The sequence below is a fragment of the Oncorhynchus tshawytscha genome, linkage group LG01, assembly GCF_018296145.1.
Source record: "Oncorhynchus tshawytscha isolate Ot180627B linkage group LG01, Otsh_v2.0, whole genome shotgun sequence".
Taxonomy (NCBI): domain Eukaryota; kingdom Metazoa; phylum Chordata; class Actinopteri; order Salmoniformes; family Salmonidae; genus Oncorhynchus; species Oncorhynchus tshawytscha.
This window is the reverse complement of record NC_056429.1, coordinates 31098205-31123525: the sequence shown is the minus strand read 5'-3', so window position 1 is coordinate 31123525 and position 25321 is coordinate 31098205. Positions and strand designations below refer to the sequence as shown.

General features: G+C 41.3%; 1 protein-coding gene across 17 annotated transcripts in view; it reads left to right on the top strand.

The window, feature by feature from the left end:
- Nucleotides 1-25321, top strand: part of LOC112249405 (carboxyl-terminal PDZ ligand of neuronal nitric oxide synthase protein) — a 239935-nt gene that overhangs the window by 5367 nt on the left and 209247 nt on the right. For 4 of the 17 annotated variants that reach the window (XR_006083214.1, XR_006083213.1, XR_006083209.1 and 1 more), the window contains 2 exons: nt 878-2117; nt 10914-11484. The exons of 2 other annotated variants lie outside the window; for them this stretch is intronic. The gene's annotated coding sequence lies outside the window, so the exon portion shown is untranslated. Of the gene's footprint in view, nt 1-877; nt 2118-10913; nt 11485-25321 lie in introns of those variants that run through there. 11 more of the 17 variants (XR_002953360.2, XR_002953359.2, XR_002953355.2 and 8 more) reach the window with 6 other exon arrangements.

Genomic DNA, 25321 nt, shown 5'->3' with positions numbered 1-25321 from the left:
CTTTTGCAGAATATCAGTCTGTCCCTGATGTTTTTCCTGGAGAGAAGTGGCTTCTTTGCTGCCCTTCTTGACACCAGGCCATCCTCCAAAAGCCTTCGACTCACTGTGCGTGCAGATGCACTCACACCTGCCTGCTGCCATTCCCGAGCAAGTACTGGTGGTGCCCCGATCCCACAGCTGAATCAACTTTAGGAGACGGTCCTGCCGCTTTCTGGACTTTATTGGGCGCCCTGAACCCTTCTACGCAACAATTGAACCGCTCTCCTTGAGGTTCTTGATGATCCGATAAATGGTTGATTCAGGTGCAATCTTACTGGCAGCATTATCCTTTTGTGGCAGGGCTGAAATGCAGTCTAAATGTTTTTGGGGGATTCAGTTAATTTGCAATGCAAAGAGGGACTTTGCAATTAATTGCAATTCATCTGATCACTCTTCATAACATTCTGGAGTATATGCAAATTGCCATCATACAAACTGAGGCAGCAGACTTTGTGAAAATTAATATTTGTGTCATTCTCAAAACTTATGGCCATGACTGTACAGGTGCTTCGGTCAAAATGGCAAAGAGGCAGAGCAGAAAAAGGAGAGTTAAAGTAATCACAGTTGTAGTTTCTTGATCTACAGTATACTGAATCACACCTGTTTTGTTCAATTGTTGTGTGGTCATTGAAAAAACTATACATATTTGATTATCACTTTTATTTAAATCTATAATAAATATTTATTAAACAGATTTTTTAACATTCAGTTCACAAAATGACGATGTCTGCTGCACCAGAGGTACACAATAGTGATGTTAAATTAGGAACTTTCAAAAGAAACTTGAAAATACATTCCAATACCTCTAACTAATAACATGTCTTATTTTGTTTTACAGCTGTCTCTCCGCTGTCCAATGATGGTAAAAAGCTCAACTTACAACTATTTCAAAACACATATTTGATTTTCACTTTTATTTAGATATATGTTGTACCCAGGGCCTAAAATGAACACCCACCAAATATGGGTAGATTTTGGCATCGGCGGGTATGATTTCTATTTCATCAGTCACGTTGCCGGGTGGTCAGGGCTCCACATTGCAAACATTTCACTCTCATTTGTGAATAAAAAGTGTGATCACATTAATAGCAAAATAAATACGGCAGTAGCTGTTTTCAATGTATTTCTGCCTTGAGCTGCAACACTGCATGGCTGGGGGCTGTGTGCACTTGAAGAGCTGAGTGACAGATACATTTCTAGAAGCGCTGCACACAGGCATAAAAATGGGTCTAATTTACTTGAAATTAAGTGAGACTTTGTCCTTGTGTTTCTTGGCTATTGACATACTTTTGTTCACAAGCTAGGATGTTTTTCAATGTTTGAGTTTAAGCTGCTAGGGTAGAGAAGCAACGGGATACTAGTCAGACTCAATCTCACAAGTACAAACATGACTCCAGTCGTGATACCAGGGTAACCTCCCGACCTTAAAAGGCCAGATGAACATTTGTGTCTCATCTGTGATATTTTGAAATCAAATAATATACCACATCACTTCTTACTAGTAATACATTTGTTTTTTAGAAACATTACAAAGCATGCTCATCTGTTTTGTGTAATTTTAGTGGGGAAAAAATATTTTGGCTGCTAGAATTTTAAATATACCTGCCACAGTGGCTGGTAGACCAAAAAGTACATTTTAGGCACTGGTTGTACCCATCTTTTTGTGGTGCTAATTTAGGAACTTTCAAATTAAATTTAGCATACATTAGACGTCTGTTATTGCTAACATGTGATTAATTTTGTCTCAGAAGTTTCTCCACCAAGCTCACCTGGAAGACTGTCCCCCAACAGAGGATGTTATGGTGATATTATTGTTCTCTAAGCACAGAAAAACATTTAAATTAATCTAAATATTAACTGTACCCTTGTACTTGACTTAACTATTGCAGGATTCCAAATAATCATGCTGATGAAGCTGGAAACAATTTTTGGAACTCCTAGCAATTCAGCAACAGCTGCTAGCCGCTGGAGCACAAGATCTGCCAGACGAAGTCCTGCCTAGACCTTGTACAACCAAGGAGGATTTGGAGGACCTCTGCAAGAATCTGGAGGAGGCCACCACATAACGGAAAGAGATGGTAAGCGTCTTAATCTTTGAAAATGTTCCGAAACCTTCCAACAGCAATCTGTTGTAAATCACAGTATTCAAGATGATGGGATTACTTCTGTTCCCTAGGGGGAAGGGACCTCAACACCATGGTGCGCAATGTCCTCTGCACAATTGCTACCAATTATGTTTTCAAACACTACAGTTTGAGAGGGAGGACCCGGGCCTAGATTCACAAAACCTTCTTAAGAATAATTGTATTCTTATTTGCCATTTTTTGCTTAACTATAGACTTAAGAAAGTTAAGCAAAGTTGCTATTCCTCAAAGGTTCTTGGAAATGTTCTTGCGCAATTTCTTATGTTTCTCCTTAAGCAAAACGTTAAGAGGAAATTGATTCTTGAAAATAAAGTTAATGAAATTGTTCTTAATTCCAAGATAGCTAAACCCTTGTCGTAAACTCTGGGCATTTAGAGAATAAGCTCATGAAAGCATTTGAACATGTTTCATTCACTCAAACTTCATCTGAAAGTTTCAGTATTGATTATTTTAAACCCAAGAACATGTTTTAGAACAGTAATCTCAGTACGAAATATGCTAACATGATATATAGATAGCTAGCTAAATTGGTTATCTAGCAACAAACATCTTAAGAAGATTAACAAGAAGATATTTAAAAAATAATAATAAAATCAGAAGATCTTAAGATTTAGTTGAGGAATTGCACTTACCAACTATCTTAAAATTAATTAATAATTTTCTTACGTTTTTTTATTTTTGCGTAATAAGTGTTTTTTTGTGAATCTGGGCCCAGGTGATTTGCAGGTTAATAGCCAGGAGGTTCAATACAAACCTACACTGAGTGTACAAAACTTTAAGAACACCTAATATTGAGTTGCACCCCCTCTATTTGTCGCGACAAGGACTCTACAAGGTGTCAAAAGCGTTCCACACAGATGCTGGCCCATGTTGACTCCAATGCTTCCCACTGTTGTGTCAAGTTGACTGGATATCCTTTGGGTGGTGGACTATTTTTGATACACACGGGAAATTGTTGAGCATAAAAACCCAAGCAGTGTTTCAGTTCTTGACACAAACCGGTGCACGTGGCACCTACTACCATACCCTGTTCAAAGACACTAAAATATTTTGTTTTGCCCATTCACCCTATGAATGGCACACATACACAATTCATGTATCAAGGCTCCTCCCCTTCATCTAGACTGATTTGAAGTGGATTTAACAAGAGATATCAATAAGAGACCATAGCTTTCTCCTGGATTCACCTGGTCAGTCTATGTCATGGAAAGAGCAGGTGTTCATACTTTTTTTAATAAACTCAGTGTAAAGTTGAAGTTGGAAGTTTACATACACTTAGGTTGGAGTCATTAAAACTCGTTTTTCAACCACTTCACAAATTTCTTGTTAACACTATAGTTTTGCCAAGTCTGTTAGGACATTTACTTTGTGCATGGCACAAGTTATTTTTCCAACAATTGTTTACAGACAGATTATTTCACTTATAATTCACTGTATCATAATTCCAGTGGGTCAGGAGTTTACATACACTAAGTTGACTGTGCCTTTAAACATCTTGGAAAATTCCAGGAAAAGATGTCATGGCTTTAGAAGCTTCTAATTGACATCATATGAGTCAATTGGAGGTGTACCTGTGGATGTATTTAAAGGCCTACCTTCAAACTCAGTGCCTCTTTGCTTCAGCCAAGACCTCAGACAAAAAAATCAGCCAAGACCTCAGAAAAAAAATTGGAGACCTCCACAAGTCTGGTTCATCCTTGGAAGCAATTTCCAAACGCCTGATGGTACCACGTTCACCTGTACAAACAATAGTAAGCAAGTATAAACACCATGGGGCCACGCAGCCGTCATTCCGCTCAGGAAGGAGACGCGTTCTGCAAATGAATCCCAGAACAACAGCAAAGGACATTGTGAAGATGCTGGAGGAAACAGGTACACAAGTATCTATATTCACAGTAAAACGAGTCCTATATTGACATAACCTGTATAGCCACTCAGCAAGGAAGAAGTCACTGCTCAAAAACCGCCATAAAAAAAGCCAGACTATGGTTTGCAACTGCACATTGGGACAAAGAACGTACTTTTTGGAGAAATGTCCTCTGGTCTGATGAAACAAAAAATATAACTATTTGACCATAATGACCATCGTTATGTTTGGAGGAAAAAGGGGGAGGCTTGCAAGCCGAAGAACACCATCCCAACCATGAAGCACGGGGTGGCAGCATCATGTTGTGGGGGTGCTTTGCTGCAGGAGCGACTGGTACACTTCACAAAATAGATGGCTTCATGAGGATGGAAAATTATGTGGATATATTGAAGCAACATTTCAAGACATCAGTCAGGAAGTGAAAGCTTGGTAGCAAATAGGTCTTCCAAATGGACAATGACCCCAAGCATACTTCCAAAGTTGTGGCAAAATGGCTTAAGGACAACAAAGTCAAGGTATTGGAGTGGCCATCACAAAGCCCTGACCTCAATCCTATAGAACATTTTTGGAAGGAACTGAAAAAGTGTGTGCGAGCAAGGAGGCCTACAAACCTGACTCAGTTACACCAGCTCTGTCAGGAGGAATGGGCCAAAATTCACCAACTTATTGTGGGTAGCTTGTGGAAGGCTACCTGAAACGTTTGACCCAAGTTAAACAATTTGAAAGCAATGCTACCAAATACTAATTGAGTGTATGTAAACTTCTGATCCACTTGGAATATGATGAAAGAAAGAAAAGCTGAAATAAATGTGTTCTCTCTCCTATTATTCTGGCATTTCACATTCTAAAATAAAGTGGTGATCCTAACTGACCTAAGACAGGGAATTTTTACTCTGATTAAATGTTAGGAATTTCGACAATTCGTTTGTTAGATTTTTTTTGTTATGTAACTTAGATTGACACAAATCAACTCTAGGTGGTTATTCTGCTGTTCTAGCAAATGGTTTAACTTGTTCAGATAAAAATGAAAGGACCAGCACTCACTTGATATGATTTGCAGTGAAAGTTATGTTTATTTTCTTAATTTTACAGTAGCAAAACATCTTAATTACACTACATGGACATATTTCAGCTTGCACCTTCCTCAGTACATGTGTCCAGTTCTTACAATTGCTTCCTGGCCCCAACATGACCAGATGTTTGATGGTTAGCAAGTGCTATTGGTTTGGTTGAGTAGCAGGCAGCAGGGTTCCTATGAGCAGCCCTCTTCCTGTAGAAAGGTGATCTTCTCCTTGTGCATTTCCTTTATTTTCTACAAAGCTACACTGAGTGACCATCTTCATAGATCAAACTAGATACATGGGGTGTATTTTCAGTTGGACAGGCACGCACACGCGTGTGTCCGCCATTGTGCGCATGTTGATTTTGTCCATCCACACCAGGCGCGATCAGGACACGTACGTTGAAATATCAAAATGAACTCTTAACTGTATTAATTTGTGGACAGGTTGTAGCATTCATGGACTTTTAGCTAGCTAGCTTGATGTTGCTAGCAAATTTCTCCTTGGATATAAACATTGTGTTGTTATTTTACCTGAAATACACAAGGTCCTTTTTTCTGGATCTTTGTAGAATGTTCTCTACTCTGTCAATTAATCCACAGATAAAAGGAGAAATCTAGATAGTAATCTCATGTCGTGACGTTTTATTACTTAATGTGACGACTGTTGCTCATCGAATGATTAAAGGTTTCTAATTGCGTGATTAACTGAATCAAACAATTATTAACTCATTAACCTGGGGCACCATGGGAAAATTTGTTTTATTGAGTTTCTATTTCCCAAATTAACTCAGAATATCAGGTTATCGATTTTACAACAGCCACTAATTAACCAGTTGCCTTGCCCCAAACTGCCGCTCTAATGGGTCAGAATATAATGATGTAATTACGTGGGGATGATCTCAGAGGATTCTCTGCGTAGGCCTTCAGCTGTTCGATGACGCGCTACTCCGGCGCACCTCTTGTAGAGTCCCCCAATGTCAGTCCTTTTTGGCTTAGGAGTCTGTTCCCTCACCCTTTGCTCTGGAAGGGGTCTTCTGAGGACAGACAGCTCTGTAGCTCAGAGCTCACAGCATAGGAATGAAACCCTTTAGATACCACGATTCGATGAGAGATGGAGGCGGATGTGGATGAAATTATTGGATAACATTTTTTATTTTTGCAACATCCCTGTCTTAGTCATTGTGAGTGCAGAGACTTTTGATTATGCGGAATAAAGGCTCCCCTCCTTGATCCTTTCATTGCAGAATTTGACACACTGCCATTACAACCACTTTCACTGCTACACAGAAAGTAATCATCCTCAGTGCGCTTTCTGCGCTGTGCAGTTTTTTTGAATCCTGAACACAAACTGGCAAAATGGCTCTTGCGAAGTACAATAGGGCTGTCCCCGACAAAATTAATTATTGGTTGACAAAAAGTCATCTGTTTGATTGGTCGAAACTTTTAAACATATATTTTTACATATACAGTATAGACACACCCAGTGTGTTTTTGATAAAATCAACTATATGCATTGAGCTTGTCTGATGCTTACGGTTTGATGAAATAAGACAAATGCCTCAAGAGGGCGCCAGAGATCTAGATAACCAGAAGGAAAAAAAATTAACCTGACCCAACTATTCTCCTCCTGCTGTTCAGTCAGACCCAGGTTAATAGTTGATACAATGTTTCATTGCATACAGGCCATGTGTAACCAATGTGATTTTATAGGATGTTTGTTTTTATCAGGATATGTTCTACCTGCAAGCTGCAATGTTTTTATTTGTTGGCTTTGTGTAGGCAATTTATTTACATAGTTGGCAATGGCAAGTTACTTTTCAGGATTAACCACATGACAATGACTGATATATGAAGATACATTTCAAATGAAACAGTTTCATGAAAATGTGCATATGAAAACCATAACTGGCACGCAGATCGGTAGAAATGGTAAGATACAGTGCCTTGCGAAAGTATTCGGCCCCCTTGAACTTTGCGACCTTTTGCCACATTTCAGGCTTCAAACATAAAGATATAAAACTGTATTTTTTTGTGAAGAATCAACAACAAGTGGGACACAATCATGAAGTGGAACGACATTTATTGGATATTTCAAACTTTTTTAACAAATCAAAAACTGAAAAATTGTGCGTGCAAAATTATTCAGCCTCTTTACTTTCAGTGCAGCAAACTCTCTCCAGAAGTTCAGTGAGGATCTCTGAATGATCCAATGTTGACCTAAATGACTAATGATGATAAATACAATCCACCTGTGTGTAATCAAGTCTCCGTATAAATGCACCTGCACTGTGATAGTCTCAGAGGTCCGTTAAAAGCGCAGAGAGCATCATGAAGAACAAGGAACACACCAGGCAGGTCCGAGATACTGTTGTGAAGAAGTTTAAAGCCGGATGTGGATACAAAAAGATTTGCCAAGCTTTAAACATCCCAAGGAGCACTGTGCAAGCGATAATATTGAAATGGAAGGAGTATCAGACCACTGCAAATCTACCAAGACCTGGCCGTCCCTCTAAACTTTCAGCTCATACAAGGAGAAGACTGATCAGAGATGCAGCCAAGAGGCCCATGATCACTCTGGATGAACTGCAGAGATCTACAGCTGAGGTGGGAGACTCTGTCCATATGACAACAATCAGTCGTTTATTGCACAAATCTGGCCTTTATGGAAGAGTGGCAAGAAGAAAGCCATTTCTTAAAGATATCCATAAAAAGTGTCGTTTAAAGTTTGCCACAAGCCACCTGGGAGACACACCAAACATGTGGAAGAAGGTGCTCTGGTCAGATGAAACCAAAATTGAACTTTTTGGCAACAATGCAAAACGTTATGTTTGGCGTAAAAGCAACACAGCTCATCACCCTGAACACACCATCCCCACTGTCAAACATGGTGGTGGCAGCATCATGGTTTGGGCCTGCTTTTCTTCAGCAGGGACAGGGAAGATGGTTCAAATTGATGGGAAGATGGATGGAGCCAAATACAGGACCATTCTGGAAGAAAACCTGATGGAGTCTGCAAAAGACCTGAGACTGGGACGGAGATTTGTCTTCCAACAAGACAATGATCCAAAACATAAAGCAAAATCTACAATGGAATGGTTCAAAAATAAACATATCCAGGTGTTAGAATGGCTAAGTCAAAGTCCAGACCTGAATCCAATCGAGAATCTGTGGAAAGAACTGAAAACTGCTGTTCACAAATGCTCTCCATCCAACCTCACTGAGCTCGAGCTGTTTTGCAAGGAGGAATGGGAAAAAAATTCAGTCTCTCGATGTGCAAAACTGATAGAGACATACCCCAAGCGACTTACAGCTGTAAAAGGTGGCGCTACAAAGTATTAACTTAAGGGGGCTGAATAATTTTGCACGCCCAATTTTTCAGTTTTTGATTTGTTAAAAAAGTTTGAAACATCCAATAAATGTCGTTCCACTTCATGATTGTGTCCCACTTGTTGTTGATTCTTCACAAAAAAATACAGTTTTATATCTTTATGTTTAAAGCCTGAAATGTGGCAACCTTTCGCAAAGTTCAAGGGGGCCGAATACTTTCGCAAGGCACTGTAAATTGGCATTCCACATGCGAAAGGTTGCCGACTCCTTGTGTAACCTATTACTGGCAACTTCAGGAGGGTACTGGGAGAATCCTGAAGCTTGCACGAGCAAACTTGCAACATTGTATAAAATATTCTGAGCCCTCAGTTTCCCACGCCAGTTATCTCGGGACAGACACAGCTGTAGGGATAAGAAGCAGTGCTTGACTTGGGCAGGAGCTCACTGGAGCTGAGTACCTGCACCTCAAATTTTCTACTGCTTGAACTCCTATTACTCTTATTGAATATTAGCTCAAAAGTATTGTGGAGCTCCTGCAGCTACATTTAAACAGTATCAGCACCCACAATGAGTACTGGAACGTATTTCAGTCCAAGTCAAGCACTGATAAGGTATGCCTATTTTATGACGTTTCCATTGAATCAGAGCATGACATTTTTCCCTTTCACGCTGAGTGGTTATCGAAAGGGAGAGAGATATTTCAAATACATTGAGGAACTATTGTAATTCTCAATGGATGTAAAAACAGACTTCGGGTTAGGTGAAGAACATTACTTTGAGTAGCTCCATGGATCATTAGTGGTGGTGCATTAAGCCAATCACAAATACTATCAGATCCCCAAATGGGCACATTTATATGCCTACATTTGTGCGCAGGCCAGGTAGCCTATAGGCCTACTTCTATGCTTGCGCGTCCTTACTCAAAATTGACAGGAGCGCTCCAAACAAAAGACAATGACTAAATTGTTAACTCGTTTCTCACAAGTGTAGCATAGGTTGTGCACTCTGAAAACAATGTGTCCACTCCGATAATGAGAATGTGAAGACTGGAATAATAATATTGAATGCGTTAAAATAAATTACCATAATCAAAGTAACAAACATTGTAGATTAGAATTTATAGGAATTAACAGTAAATGTACTGGTGATATGTGGAATTGATATACACTAACAATCAAATGCAAACAAAATCACACAATGAAGTTATGAAACAATGAATGTGCACAAATTGGCAGGAGAGAGCGCATTCTAGAGAGAGAAGTGCATTGTGCATCTGGGCACATGGTCAATCTGTCATCTGCATTGACCATGTAGCATTTATGATGATATGGCCTCAGCAGAAGTCAGGGCATTCATACTTATTGTACTTCGCAGAGCAGTGCAGAGCCTAGTGGTTAGAGCATTGGGTCAGTAACCAAAAGGTTGCTGGATCGAATCCCCGATCTGATAAGGTAAAAATCTGTCGTTCTGCCCCGAGCAAGGCTAATGTGGATGTCGATTATGGCAGCCCCCCGCACCCCTCTGATTCAGAGGTTAAATGTGGACAATGCATTCAGTTGTACTATTGACTAGGTATCCCCCTTTCCCTGTTATCAAGGAAGAGAGTTTGTGTTAATACAGAATGTACCATCCCCACCAACCGTCAACAAATCATGTCAATGCGGTGCTATACAGAGCCCTCCCCATTGTTAAAACATTTCGGTGGAGCATGGCAATAAGCTTGATTTGGCCTCTGCATGCCTCTGGAGGCACTGCAATTGCATCACACCCTCCAGTCTAGGCCTCCACAATGGATCTGATGGGCGCAAATATATAATATTTGTTACTGCTCAACTAAAACAATCTCGGTCGACTAACAGCCTAACGACCAAACAATCGACCAGTCGAATAATTGAGGTCAGCCCTAAAGTACACCAACAGTCAGTGACTCCCGGTAATAGTTCTGCTGAGGTCCTGCTCCCAGTCTGCTTACTTTCTGACCAATACAGCATTATTTCTCTCATCACCTTTGTGTGTGTATGTGACATGATTTGTGTTATGCCCCGATTCTCTACCTCGGGCTCAGCTCGAGGCCCAAATTAGGAATGAACTGTCCTCCAACAACAAAAATTAGGAAGAAATAGTATTATATGTGATTAGAAATGTATTAACTTGTGACCCACCTCTGACATAACCAGGTCACACTTTGGGTCCTGAAACCCTGCTCTACCTCCCTAAGTGTGCACCAATGCCCCCCCCCCCCATTAAAGCATTGGATTGAGTCATGTTTTATTTTTCCATTCTGGTTTGGATTTAAAACCCAGCTAATGCATATGATTTCAGACTTTTCTGGTCAAAGCACAGATTTAAAAAAAACATGTTTTATACTTAAGTTAAAATACCAATGAACTACAAAAGCACAATGCTGAACTTTTAGGAAGGACACAATATCCTTAAGAACCCCAATAATAGTATTTAACTCTTTGTTTTACAGGTTGCAGAGAGGGTTGAAGAGGAAGTTGTGGAGGAGTGAGCCCTTGACTCCCCTGTACCATAGACGGTGGTCAGACAAGACAATTGTGTAATCCGTGTGTGTGTGCCAATCAGATTGCAGATGTCTGAATTGTTAGCAAAAATTAGCAAAAATATATCTTATTTTGTAAGATTTTATTACTTTTTTTCAAACAATACAAAACATGCACATACCAACAACAGCATACAGATGCACACAAACATCAATGACATAACACCTGGCCAGACCCACCTGCTCACACCCCATCCATCTCCAGCGCCCGCATCACTCTCCGCAACATGGCCTCAAACTGTACCATTTTGTTTTACTCTGTCACCAACGCATTTTCAACATTTTAGATAATATAGTATTTGACTTTTCCATTGTGTTAGTGATGGAGGATTGGTTGATTTCCAGTTAAGTGTGCATTTTTTTTCAAGATGATTGATGAAATGTATCATTCAACCCATCGGGTATCTCACTGCTCACTCATATGCCATGTCTTGAAATATGCAGACAGATGGATTAAAATAAATTTACATTGTGATACTTCTGACAGACAACTTTCTATCTCTGCCCATAACATTTGGACTTCATAGCATCCGCAGAAGGCATGGATTATTGTTAGTTTTACGCTTAAGACATGACTCTGCCATTGTGCTGACGTATGTGATTTTTCTCTTTGTATAATACATTCTATACATTAGTTTATACTGGATTAAGTGTACATTTTTGTTATTGGTGTCCCTATACTGGTAGGTTGAGATAATGTATGATAATGTAGTTAGCATGACATTGTAAGAAAACAGCAAACTTTCCAGGACATAGACATGTCTTATATGGGCAGAAAGCGTAAATTCTTTTCATCAAACTGCGCTGTCCAATTTACAGTAGCTATTACAGTGATAAAATAGCATGCTATTGTAGCATGCTATTGAGGAGAGTGCAACAACAACAAAACTTTTATCACGGAACTGGTTTGATGCATTCCCCTCTGAAGGTAAATAATGTACTTATATTCAGTAGTCTTGCTCTGATTTGTCATCCTGAGGGTCACAGAGATAAAATGTAGCATAGTTTTGTTTGATAAAATCAATTTTTATATTCAAATGTAGGAACTGGGTTCTACAGTTTGAACCCCTGCTGTCTCTGGCTCCACACCCACCCCACCTGGCCAACTAGATGTGTGAAAGTTGGTGTATAGGCTAATGATCCATCATGTATGAAATTCCTGGGAGTGTATAAACTTTAGATTTTTCATTATCATATAATTTTTGAATGTTCTCCATAGTTATGTATTTGAAAATGTATCAATTTACCAATTCGGCACATTTGGGCATACTTGCAATGCTTCACTGGATCAATCTGAAACTTTGCAAACACACTACTGTGTGTATAGAAAATGCATGTTTTTTTGTTTGTATTATCTTACCAGATCTAATGTGTTGTTCTCCTACATTTAATTTCACATTTCCACAAACTTCAGTGTTTCCTTTCAAATGGTATTAAAAATATGCACAGTCCCCAAGAACAAATTCAAGAAAGCGTACAGTATTATATAGAGCCCTTATTGCATGGAACTTCCTTCCATCTCATATTGCTCAAATAAAGAGCAAACCTGGATTCAAAAAGCAGAGAAAGCAACACCTCATGGCACAACGCCTCTCCTCTATTTGACCTAAATAGTTTGTGTGTATGCATTGATATGTAGGCTACGTGTGCCTTTAACATTTCTTTATGTAGTTCAGTCCTTGTGCTGTTCTTGTCTATTGATGTTCTGTATTATGTTTCATGTTTTGTGTGGACCCCAGGAAGAGTAGCTGCTGCATTTGCAACAGCAAATGGGGATCTTAATAAAAATGCCAAATATCCTTGCTTCAAGTCCTGAGCTACAGGCAGTTAGATTTGGGTATGTCATTTTAGGCGAAAATTGAAAAAATGTCCGATCCTTCGTTATTATCTCAACCACACTGCACACTGCCCTAACCCATCTGGACAAGATGAATACCTATGTGAGAATGCTGTTCATCGACTACAGCTCGGCATTCAACACCATAGTACCCTCCAAGCTCGTCATCAAGCTCGAGACCCTGGGTCTCGACCCCGCCCTGTGCAACACCCCACAAGGGTGCGTTCTGAGCCCTCTCCTGTACTCCCTGTTCACCCACGACTGCGTGGCCACGCACGCCTCCAACTCAATCATCAAGTTTGCGGACGACACAACAGTGGTAGGCTTGATTACCAACAACGACGAGACGGCCTACAGGGAGGAGGTGAGGGCCCTCGGAGTGTGGTGTCAGGAAAATAACCTCACACTCAACGTCAACAAAACTAAGGAGATGATTGTGGACTTCAGGAAACAGCAGAGGGAACACCCCCCTATCCACATCGATGGAACAGTAGTGGAGAGGGTAGCAAGTTTTAAGTTCCTCGGCAAACACATCACAGACAAACTGAATTGGTCCACTCACACAGACAGCATCGTGAAGAAGGCGCAGCAGCAACTCTTCAACCTCAGGAGGCTGAAGAAATTCGGCTTGTCACCAAAAGCACTCACAAACTTCTACAGATGCACAATCGAGAGCATCCTGGCGGGCTGTATCACCGCCTGGTACGGCAACTGCTCCGCCCACAACCGTACGGCTCTCCAGAGGGTAGTGAGGTCTGCACAACGCATCACCGGGGGCAAACTACCTGCCCTCCAGGACACCTACACCACCCGATGTTACAAGAAGGCCATAAAGATCATCAAGGACATCAACCACCCGAGCCACTGCCTGTTCACCCCGCTATCATCTAGAAGGCGAGGTCAGTACAGGTGCATCAAAGCTGGGACCGGACCGAGAGACTGAAAAACAGCTTCTATCTCAAGGCCATCAGACTGTTAAACAGCCACCACTAACATTGAGTGGCTGCTGCCAACACACCGACACTGACACTGACTCAACTCCAGCCACTTTAATAATGGAAATTGATGGGAAATGATGTAAATATATCACTAGCCACTTTAAACAATGCTACCTTATATAATGTTACTTACCCTACATTATTCATCTCATATGTATACGTATATACTGTACTCTATATCATCGACTGCATCCTTATGTAATACATGTATCACTAGCCACTTTAACTATGCCACTTTGTTTACATACTCATCTCATATGTATATACTGTACTCGATACCATCTACTGTATCTTGCCTATGCTGCTCTGTACCATCACTCATTCATATATCCTTATGTACATATTCTTTATCCCCTTACACTGTGTATAAGACAGTAGTTTTGGAATTGTTAGTTAGATTACTTGTTGGTTATTACTGCATTGTCGGAACTAGAAGCACAAGCATTTCGCTACACTCGCATTAACATCTGCTAACCATGTGTATATGACAAATAAAATTGGATTTGATTTGATTTAATGTTCCAACATTCCCCCCATCATGTGCCAATATCACTTATTTTTAAGTCTTGGAGAGCTTAAAACGTTCCATTTGATTCTGAGTTGTATTTGCCCATATGAAGTCAGTTAGTTATGACTGAGTATACTGTACTTAAAAAAAATGTCTTCAGTGTGGTAATTGGTTTTACTGAGAATAAATATAAGAACTAATTGTTCATATTTAATTGTGACAGCCAGTGTGTGTGCTAATCTAATTGCAGATTTCTCCGAAACCATTTTATAAAATAAATTGATAACAGAAATCATAATTGTGTTAATTGTTCACATTTAATTGTGTAATCCTGTGTGTGTTTCCAACTTTGTTACCTTCAGAGAATGTTCCCGACCTTGTAACCTTCAGAGATCGTTCCCCGCTACCTTTATACAACCAAAAGAGAATGTTCAAAGAGCATGAAGAAAACCACCCATTTCAACCTTTGGGAAACATTGGTGCAACATTATTGGAACATTCCCAGAACCAACATTTGTTATCTGGGAAGTGTCCTTTTTGTCTTGTAATTTCACATTTGGAAGGTGCATTGAAACAATTAGCTAGCATCTGATTTTATAATTTCTAGAACAGCCAGCTAGCTAACAAGCTAAATGAACAATGCACTGAAATTAGCTTCTCTCGGGGGGATCACTATGGTAGCTAGCTATGGCTATTCTCAAGAACAAGCAAGCCACTATCTGAGAAGCATGTCTGACTGATCGAGCATTCTACTCAATGCATTGTTAATGAGCGCTGATTTAATCAAAAGTGCATTACAGTGGCTGGAAATACAAGTACATTGCAAAGGAGATAAACACTTAGTAAGAAAAGATTTTATCAAAATTTTTGTCACCAGATTGATGTTAGATGTAGTATAATGTTAGCTAGCTATCTAGCTAAGATTGAGGGGAGACCACCGGACTTTAGTTCGCTAATGTTAGCATTGCTACGTCATTTTGAAAAACTTGTGACAACATTTCCATCCGTTTGACGACAAGAAAATGACGGTGAAGTTGTTTCCTACTAAACATTTGTTTACTTTAACAATGTCCTCATATTTCCAGGCCACTAATGTTATTTAGATGAAACAGTCATTAGCCTTTATCTAGCCTCTCCCGAGTCTCCAAAAACCTGGTGATCAGGGTTTCAGGGGAAATGGTGACTCGACATCTGTTTTTGAATGTTAGCAAGGCGACACTCCATCTTAACTCCTCCACATTTGCTGGATTGGTTGAACACTGCAGAAGAGAACCACCCCCGACCAGTTGTTTTTCCTTCTCGTCAAGACCAGTATGTACAGGGTATCTACAGTACATACAAATTGACCGTGCTAATCATATTTCATTCATGTACAGGGTCTACTTTGACACAAGAAAACAATCCAGACTAAGAATTTGCTGAAGGTAACCTCACAATGAATACTAAACTCAGCAACAACAAAAAAAGTCCTCTCACTGTCAACTGTGTGTATTTTCAGCAAACTTAACGTGTAAATATATGTATGAACATAACAAGATTCAACAACTGAGACATAAACTGAACAAGTTCCACAGACATGTGACTAACAGACATGGAATAATGTGTCCCTGAACAAAGGGGGTCAAAATCAAAAGTAACAGTCAGTATCTGGTGTGGCCACCAGCTGCATTAAGTACTGCAGTGCATCTCGTCCTCATCGACTGCACCAGATTTGCCAGTTCGTGCTGTGAGATGTTACCCTACTCTTCCAACAGGGCACCTGCAAGTTCCCGGACATTTCTGGGGGGAATGGCCCTAGCCCTCACTCTCCGATCCAACAGGTCCCAGACGTGATCAATGGGATTGAGATCCGGGCTCTTTGCTGGCCATGGCAGAACACTTACATTCCTGTCTTGCAGAAAATCTCACACAGAATGAGCAGTATGGCTGGTGGCATTGTCATGCTGGAGGGTCATGTCAGGACGAGCCTGCAGGAAGGGTACCTTATGAGGGACGAGGATGTCTTACCTGTAACGCACAGCGTTGAGATTGCCTGCAGTGACAACAAGCTCAGTCCGATGATGCTGTGACACACCGCCCCAGACCATGAAGGAACCTCCACCTCCAAATCGATCCCGCTCCAGAGTACAGGCCTTGGTGTAACGCTCATTCCCTCGACGACAAACACAAATCCGACCATCACCCCCAGTGAGACAAAACCGCGACTCGTCAGTGAAGAGCACTTTTTGCCAGTCCTGTCTGGTCCAGCAACGGTGGGTTTGTGCCCATAGGCGACGTTGTTGCCAGTGATGTCTGGTGATGACCTGCCTTACAACAGGCCTACAAGCCCTCAGTCCAGCCTCTCTCAGCCTATTGTGGACAGTCTAAGCACTGATGGCGGGATTGTGCATTCCTGGTGTAACTCGGGTAGTTGTTGTTGCCATCCTGTGCCTGTCCCGCAGGTGTGATGTTCGGATCGACCAATCCTGTGTATGTGTTTTTACACATGGTCTGCCACTTTGAGGACGATCAGCTGTCTGTCCTGTCTCCCTGTAGCGCTGTCTTAGGCGTCTCACAGTACGGACATTGCAATTTACTGCCCTGGCCACATCTGCAGTCCTCATGCCTCCTTGCAGCATGCCTAAGGCACGTTCACGCAGATGAGCAGAGACCCTGGGCATCTTTCTTTTGGTGTTTTTCAGAGTCAGTAGAAAGGCCTCTTTTAGGGTCCTAAGTTGTCATGACTGTGACCTTAATTGCCTACCGTCTGTAAGCTGTTTGTGTCTTAATGACCGTTCCACAGTTGCATGTTCATTCATTGTTTATGGTTCATTGAACAAGCATGGGAAACAGTGTTTAAACCCTTTACAATGAAGATCTGTGAAGTTATTTGAATTTTTACGAATTATTTTTGAAAGACAGGGTCCTGAAAAAGGGATGTTTCTTATTTTGCTGAGTTTAGTATTATATGACAGAGTGGACCTGATCCTAGATCAGCACTCTTACTCTGATGGCGAATTCTCTCTCTCCCTTATCTTGACCCCAGGGTCTATGATTTGAAGTTTCTCTTTAAATTACAAGATTAAACCCACAGGAACTTTGTTAGCTAGTACCAACAGTCATCAATCACTAATACATATCTGGATGGTAGTCTGTCTAGACAGACAGGTTGACACCCACAATATGACAATATTCCAGCAATGTTCCTGTTGAACAAAGAATGAGGCAGCGCTCGGTTTGTTGTTTTGGCAAGTTTTGAAAGTGTCTGAAAAAGTGTTCTATTGGAAAAGTTTTGTTACTAGCTAACTTCCTTTTTGATTTTGTATCCCGCGATGCGGTTGGCATCAGTTGCTGGGACCGCTGCTCTGTCCAGTGATCCTGCCTACCGAGGGTCTGATGATGACCTGTTTGGCGTAGCAGGTAGCCTAGCAGCCATTGTTAGCTGCCTATCAAGCTAGTGGGGTTTCCTTGAGGGCTTGAACGCAGCCCGCGACGCGGTTAGCCCTTGTGGCTGGCACCACGGATTGTCCTGAGCTTGTGACCTGCCCTGTCAGGAGTTACGGAGAGTAACAGCCAGCGGGTGTACCGTTGAGAACGATGGTATCTCTATATCACAGGTGGAAGGATCTTTTAAACAGAAAAATAAATTCTACAAGCAGTTGTGTCATGAGAATTTTCAATCCCAATGATAATAACTTTCAATCAATAGCTTTGACCAATCCCGAGGGTTGTAAGACCATGGGTATAATAATAATTAGGCAAAGACTCAGCTTATGCAAAAGGCTAGTACAGTTTATTCAGAGAATCTAAAGTCAAGAATACAAAGACATCTATTTCATACCTTGCTCCTTAATTACGCACATACTTCCACACAAACAGTAGATATCCTACGCACATACATACACACAAACAGTAGGTGAGTTTTATCCTCCATAGTTCTCACCACTGTGTATCACTACCCGGCCAACAGTTCCATTCCCCTGAGATTAGGGAAACCTTGAGAAGTACTCCCTGTCCTTATCAGTTTCTCAGAGTTCTAGCCAGGTCGGTTCAAACACAGTTTAATTGTTCTTCGGTATTTTCTTATGCACACACACATTTCTCTCTCTCCCAGTCCAACCTAATTGGACTTAAGTTTAATACTTTCATTATTCCTTATACATGCTACATATACTATACTCCCTAATGGTTATGTTTTAGGGTAACATTATTTAATCATTATCTCTAAACATATAAATTAATTTATCAAGTTGTTACAACAACAAGAAAATAGCTTCAAGTTTTGTGTACTAATACTGGTAGAGTCAACTAATAAAAGAATGGATGACCAGACTAGAGAGGTCCAAAAACTGAAGAACAGTTTAAAGTTCTCCCAGGGTCATGAGTTTAAACAGGAAAATGGCAAGATGACGACAATCTGTAAGTCATTGAAAGAGGACAGTAGTTTTTTATATGAATCCATGATAAAAATGACAGAGAAATCAGATTATCTTGAGGGACAATCAAGGTGGGACAACATTGCTGTCGATGGAATTGCATAATGTCCACATGAGACCTGGATGGAGTCTGAGGACAAAGTGAGGGAAATGATCTTGGAGAAACTGGAGATGGACCACAGGAAGATTGAGTTGAAGCATGCCCACAGAACTGGAAAACCCACCACCGGCCCAGGTGACAGGCCCAGGCCAACAATCGTCAAATTTGTGAGGTTCAAGGACAAGGTAGAAAGAGCCAAGAACTTGAGGGGAATGTACATATTCCTCAACAAGGACTATCCTGAAGCTGTGCGCCAGAAGAGAAAATGACTTATCCCGGCCATGAAAGCTGCCGGAGCGCGTGGGGACATTTGTTTCTTCCGATATGACAGGCACATTGTCCAGCCTCCCTCCCAGAAGCCTGGATGGGATGAGAAAGCCAAGCCTATGGGTTTGTAACTTCAACCCTGCAGCCCTCATACACACTTACACACACCAACTGATTAATGGACTGCTAAATGTGTTTTTGTTTTCTCTTGCTTTGTTTGTTATTTTCCATATTATGTCTGAGAAGCTTCCCAGGAAAGAGCTAAACATAGCCCATGTTAATATATGAATCCTTAGAAACAAGAATCATGAAATCAGTAACTTGCTAACGTCAGATAACATTAATATATTAGCATTTCTGAGATTCACTTAGATAATTCCTTTGATACAATAGTAGCAATACAAGGATATAACATATACAGAAGAGACAGGAATACTTACGGGGGAGGTGTTGCTGTATATATTAATAGTCAAATCCCAGTAATGCTTAGAGAAGTGTTACTGAAGAAATGTGGCTGCAGATTCACCTGCCTCATCTAAAGCCTATTATTTTGGGGTGTTGCTATAAGCCACCAAGCGCTAACAGTCAGTATCTAAAATAATGTGTGTGAAGTGCTTGATAGTGTACAGTCGAAGTCGGTTGTTTTCATACACCTTAGCCAAATACATTTAAACTCAGTTTTTCACAATTCCTGACATTTAATCCCTGTTTTAGGTCAGTTAGGATCACCACTTTTATTTTTAGAATGTGAAATGCTATAATAATTTATTTAATTGTTTAACTTGGGTCAAACATTTTGGGGAGCCTTCCACAAGCTTCCCACAAAAAGTTGGGTGAATTTTGTCCCATTTCTCCTGGCAGAGCTGGTGTAGCCGAGTCAGGTTTATAGACCTCCTTGCACGCACACACTTTTTCAGTTCTGCCCACAAATGTTCTATGGGATTGAGGTCAGGGCTTAAGCCATTTTGCCACAACTTTGGAAGTATGCTTGGGGTCTTTGTCCATTTGGAAGACCCATTTGTGACCAAGCTTTAGCTTCCTGACTGATGTCTTGAGATGTTGCTTCAATATATCCACATAATTTTCCATCCACATGATGCCATCTATTTTGTGAAGTGCACAAGTCGCTCCTGCAGCAGAGCACCCCCACAACATGATGCTGCTACCCCCGTGCTTCACGGTTGGGATGGTGTTCTTCGGCTTGCAAGCCTCCCCCTTTTTCCTCCAAACATAACGATGGTCATTATGGCAAATAGTTCTATTTTTGTTTCATCAGTCCAGAGGACATTTCTCCAAAAAGCACGATCTTTGTCCCCATGTGCAGTTGGAAACCATAGTCTGGCTTTTTTATGGCGGTTTTTGAGCAGTGGCTTCTTCCTTGCTCAGCGGCCTTTCAGGTTATGTCGATATAGGACTCGTTTTACTGTGGATATAGATATTTTTGTACCTGTTTCCAGCATCTTCACAAGGTCCTTTGCTGTTGTTCTGGGATTGATTTGCACTTTTCGCACCAAAGTACATTAATCTCCAGGAGACAGAACGCGTCTCCTTCCTGAGCGGTACGAAGGCTGCATGGTCCCATGGTGTTTATACTTGCGTACTATTGTTTGTACAGATGAACGTGGTACCTTCAGGCGTTTGAAACTGCTTCCAAGGATGAACCAAACTTGTGGATGTCTACAATTTTTTTTTCTGTGGTCTTGGCTGATTTCTTTTGATTTTCCCATGATGTCAAGCAAAGAGGCACTGAGTTTGAAGGTAGGCCTTGAAATACACCCACAGGTACACCTCCAATTGACTCAAATTAAGTCAATTAGCCTATCAGAAGCTTCTAATGTCATGACATCATTTTCTGGACTTTTCCATGCTGTTTAAAGGCACAGTCAACTTAGTGTATGTAAACTCCTGACCCACTGGAATTGTGATACAGTGAATTATAAATTAGATAATCTGTCTGTAAACAATTGTTGGAAAAATTACTTGTGTCATGCATAAAATAGATGTCCTAACCAACTTACCAGTGCCTGTTTTCTGGTTCAGGTTATTAACTAACTTACCAGGGCGTTTACAAATACTACAGGAATAAGATCATCCACATGTATTAATCACATTTTTACTAATACTGTAGAACTCTGTTCTAAAGCTGTATCCGTACCCATTGGACGCAGTGATCACAATATAGTGGCTATATCTAGGAGAACCAAGGTTCCGAAAGGTCAAACCCGGGTCTATAGTGACGCTTCTAGCACCGATGCACCAGTCGGGAGGCCCTAATGTTACCAATTATTTGAATGATTACTTAATTGGCAAAATGGGCAAACTTAAGCAGGAAATGCCAACAACAAACTAAGCCATCGTATGCATGCATAAAAAAAAATTATAATGAAGGAAATGCATTGTAAATTTGAATTTGGTCTAATTTGTGATATCGATCAATAATGACAAACCTCCTGGCATTGACAACTTAGATGGAAGGCTACTGAGGATGGAAGCTGACTCTTTGGCCACTTCTATCTGTCATATCTTTAATCTGAGTCTAGAGGAAGGAGTTGGTCATCAGGCTTGGAGGGAAGCCAAAGTCACTCCACTATCCAAGAGTGGAAAAGCAGCCTTTACTGGTTCTAACAGCAGACCAATCAGCTTGCTGCCAGCTCTTAGCAAACTGAAAACAACAGACTTTCAGCATGCTTATAGAGAAGGGCACTCAACATGTACTGCACTGACACAAATGACTGATAATTGGTTAAAATAAATTGATAATAAGAAGATTGTGTGATCTGTACTGGTAGATTTCAGTCCAGACTTTGATATTATTGACCATAGCCACAAACATACAGTACCAGTCAAAAGTTTGGACACAAGCCTATTCTAGGGCTTTTCTTTATTTGTATTACTTTCTACATTGTAGAATAATAGTGAAGACATCAAAACTATGAAATAACACATATGCAACCACCCTTTGCCTTGATGACAGCTTTGCACACTCTTGGCCTTCTCTCAACCAGCTTTCATGAGGTAGTCACCGAGAATGCATTTCAATTAACAGGTGAGCCTTGTTTGAAAGTTAATTTGTGGAATTTATTTCCTTCTTAATGTGTTTGAGCCAATCAGTTGTGTTGTAACGAGGTAAGCGTGGTATACAGAAGATAGCCCTATTTGGTAAATGATCAGGTCTATGTTATGTCAAGAACAGCTCAAATAAGCAAAGAGAAATGACAGTCCATCATTACTTTAAGACATGAAGGTCAGTCAATCTGAAACATTTCAAAACCATCAAGAGCTATGATGAAACTGGATCACATGAGGACCGCCACAGGAAAGGAAGACCCAGAATTACCTCTGCTGCAGAGGACAAGTGCATTAGAGTTGCAGCCCAAATAAATGCTTCACAGACTTCAAGTAACAGACACTTCTCAACATCAACTGTTCAGAGGAGACTGCGTGAAATCAGGCCTTCAAGGTCGAATTGCTGCAAGGAAACCACTGCTAAAGGATACAAAGGCTACTTGCTTGGGCCAAGTAACATGAGCAATGGACATCGGTGGAAATCTGTCCTTTGGTCTGAGGACTTCAAATTTGAGGTTTTTGGTTCCAACCACCGTGTCTTTTTGAGACAGAGTAGGTGAACGGATGCTCTCCGCATGTGTGGTTCCCACCGTGAAGGATGGAGGAGGAGGTGTGGGCGTGTTTTGCTGGTGAAACTGTCTGTGTGGCTGTGTAAGGGCAATTTGACCAAGAACGAGAGTGATGGAGTGCTGCATCAGATGACCTGGCCACCACAATCACCCGACCTCAACCCAATTGAGATGGTTTGGGATGAGTTGGACAGCAGAGTGAAGGAAAAGCAGCCAACAAGTACTCAGCATGTGTGGGAATAAGCATTCCAGGTGAAGCTGGTTGAGAGAATGCCAAGAGTGTGCAAAGCTGTCATCAAGGCAAAGGGTGGCTACTTCAAAGAAGCTCAAATACAAAATATATTTTGATTTGTTTAACACTTTTGGCTACACATGATTCCATGTGTTATTTCATAGTGTTGATGTCTTCACTATTCTACAATGTATAAAATAGTAAAAATAACTAAAAACCCTTGAATGAGTAGGTGTGTCAAACTTTTGACTGGTACTGTATGTTTTATGGCTTTTCAATCTCTGCCATATTGTGGATTAGAGCTATAGTTGCTTGCGAAAGTATTCACCCCCTTGGCATTTTTCCTATTTTGTTGCCTTACAACCTGGAATTAAAATGTAATGCATAACAATTCACCCCCCCCCCTTGCTACTTTAATATATTTCAGATTCTCGATGACAGGAAAACATGCTGTGCCTTAAACAGTCTTGTCTGTAGTTGTCAGTTTAATGCAGATCTTCAGGAGTAAATTTAAACTTTTCAGAAAACGAGGCACGACTCAGGCAACTTTCAGCCATTTTGTTGCCACAACAGCTCATCCTTTCCATGGGAGAGCATCCTCACCTGGCTGATAGTGGACCGTTTCAGCAGGATCTAAAAGACAGTAGGTCTGCTGAAGCACCTAGAGGAGCCGCTGGAGTTTAACCACACACAGCAATGGTTTTTGGTCAGGTGGCCCACTCCCTTCTCATGGTTTCCTGAGGGTTGGAAAACAAAATAGAATAGTTGAAAGGCACACTGTCAGGTTGGGATTTGATGAACCCTAAACTAATATAGAAAATAATGTATTAAAAAAATAACTTCTGTAAACTTCTAATCAGGCAACAGCCCCCTTACAGTCTCTGGTACTGTCCCTTGATCTGATATAATCGTTCACTATTGTAAGTAATCTGACCATAATAACATTTAATTTAGAAAGTAATATCAGCACCTGAAGAAGAATGTGAAGTGGGTGGAAGCAAAGGGGATTGTAACTGCATGGCAATGAACTTGGCTCTTACTTCGGCTGGCGGACATCTTCCTGGCCTCAGCAATGGTCAGCAGAGTGCACCGAGTGGTGAAGCACAGCAGGCCAATGGAGGCTGCTGAGAGGAGGACAGCTCATAGTAATGGCTGGAACGGAGCAAACATAGGGGAACTATGTGTTTGATGTATTTGATACCATTCCACCAATTCTGCTCCAGCCATTACCATAAGCCCTGGGTGTGTCTTTGTCGGTCTGTCTATCTGCCTGCCAGCCAGTCTGTCTGTCTTGGAGTCCCAGAACCCGTCCTCACCAATTAAGGTGCCACCAACCTCCTGTGATGGGGGCCAATGACTTTTTTGTTGCCTGGAAATACACTGCTCAAAAAAATTAAGGGAACACTAAAATAACACATCCTAGATCTGAATGAATGAAATATTCTTAATAAATACTTTTTGCTTTACATAGTTGAATGTGCTGACAACAAAATCACACAAAAATTATCAATGGAAATCAAATTTATCAACCCATGGAGGTCTGGATTTGGAGTCACACTCAAAATTAAAGTGGAAAACCACACTACAGGCTGATCCAACTTTGATGTAATGTCCTTAAAACAAGTCAAAATGAGGCTCAGTAGTGTGTGTGGCCTCCACATGCCTGTATGACCCCCCTACAACGCCTGGGCATGCTCCTGATGAGGTGGCGGATGGTCTCCTGAGGGATCTCCTCCCAGACCTGGACTAAAGCTTCTGCCATCTCCTGGACAGTCTATGGTGCAACGTGGTGTTGGTGGATGGAGCGAGACATGATGTCCCAGATGTGCTCAATTGGATTCAGATCTGGGGAATGGGCGGGCCAGTCCATAGCATCAATGCCTTCCTCTTGCAGGAATTGCTGACACACTCCAGCCACATGAGGAGGAACCCAGGGCCAACCGCACCAGCATATGGTCTCACAAGGGGTCTGAGGATCTCCTCTCGGTACCTAATGGCAGTCAGGCTACCTCTGGCGAGCACATGGAGGGCCGTGCGGCCCACCAAAGAAATGCCACCCCATAACATGAATGACCCACCGCCAAACCGGTCATGCTGGAGGATGTTGCAGGCAGCAGAACGTTCTCCACCGCGTCTCCAGACTCTGTCACGTCTGTCACATGTGCTCAGTGTGAATCTGCTTTCATCTGTGAAGAGCACAGGGCGCCAGTGGCGAATTTGCCAATCTTGGTGTTCTCTGGCAAATGCCAAACGTCCTGCACGGTGTTGGGCTGTAAGCACAAACCCCACCTGTGGACGTCGGGCCCTCATACCACCCTCATGGAGT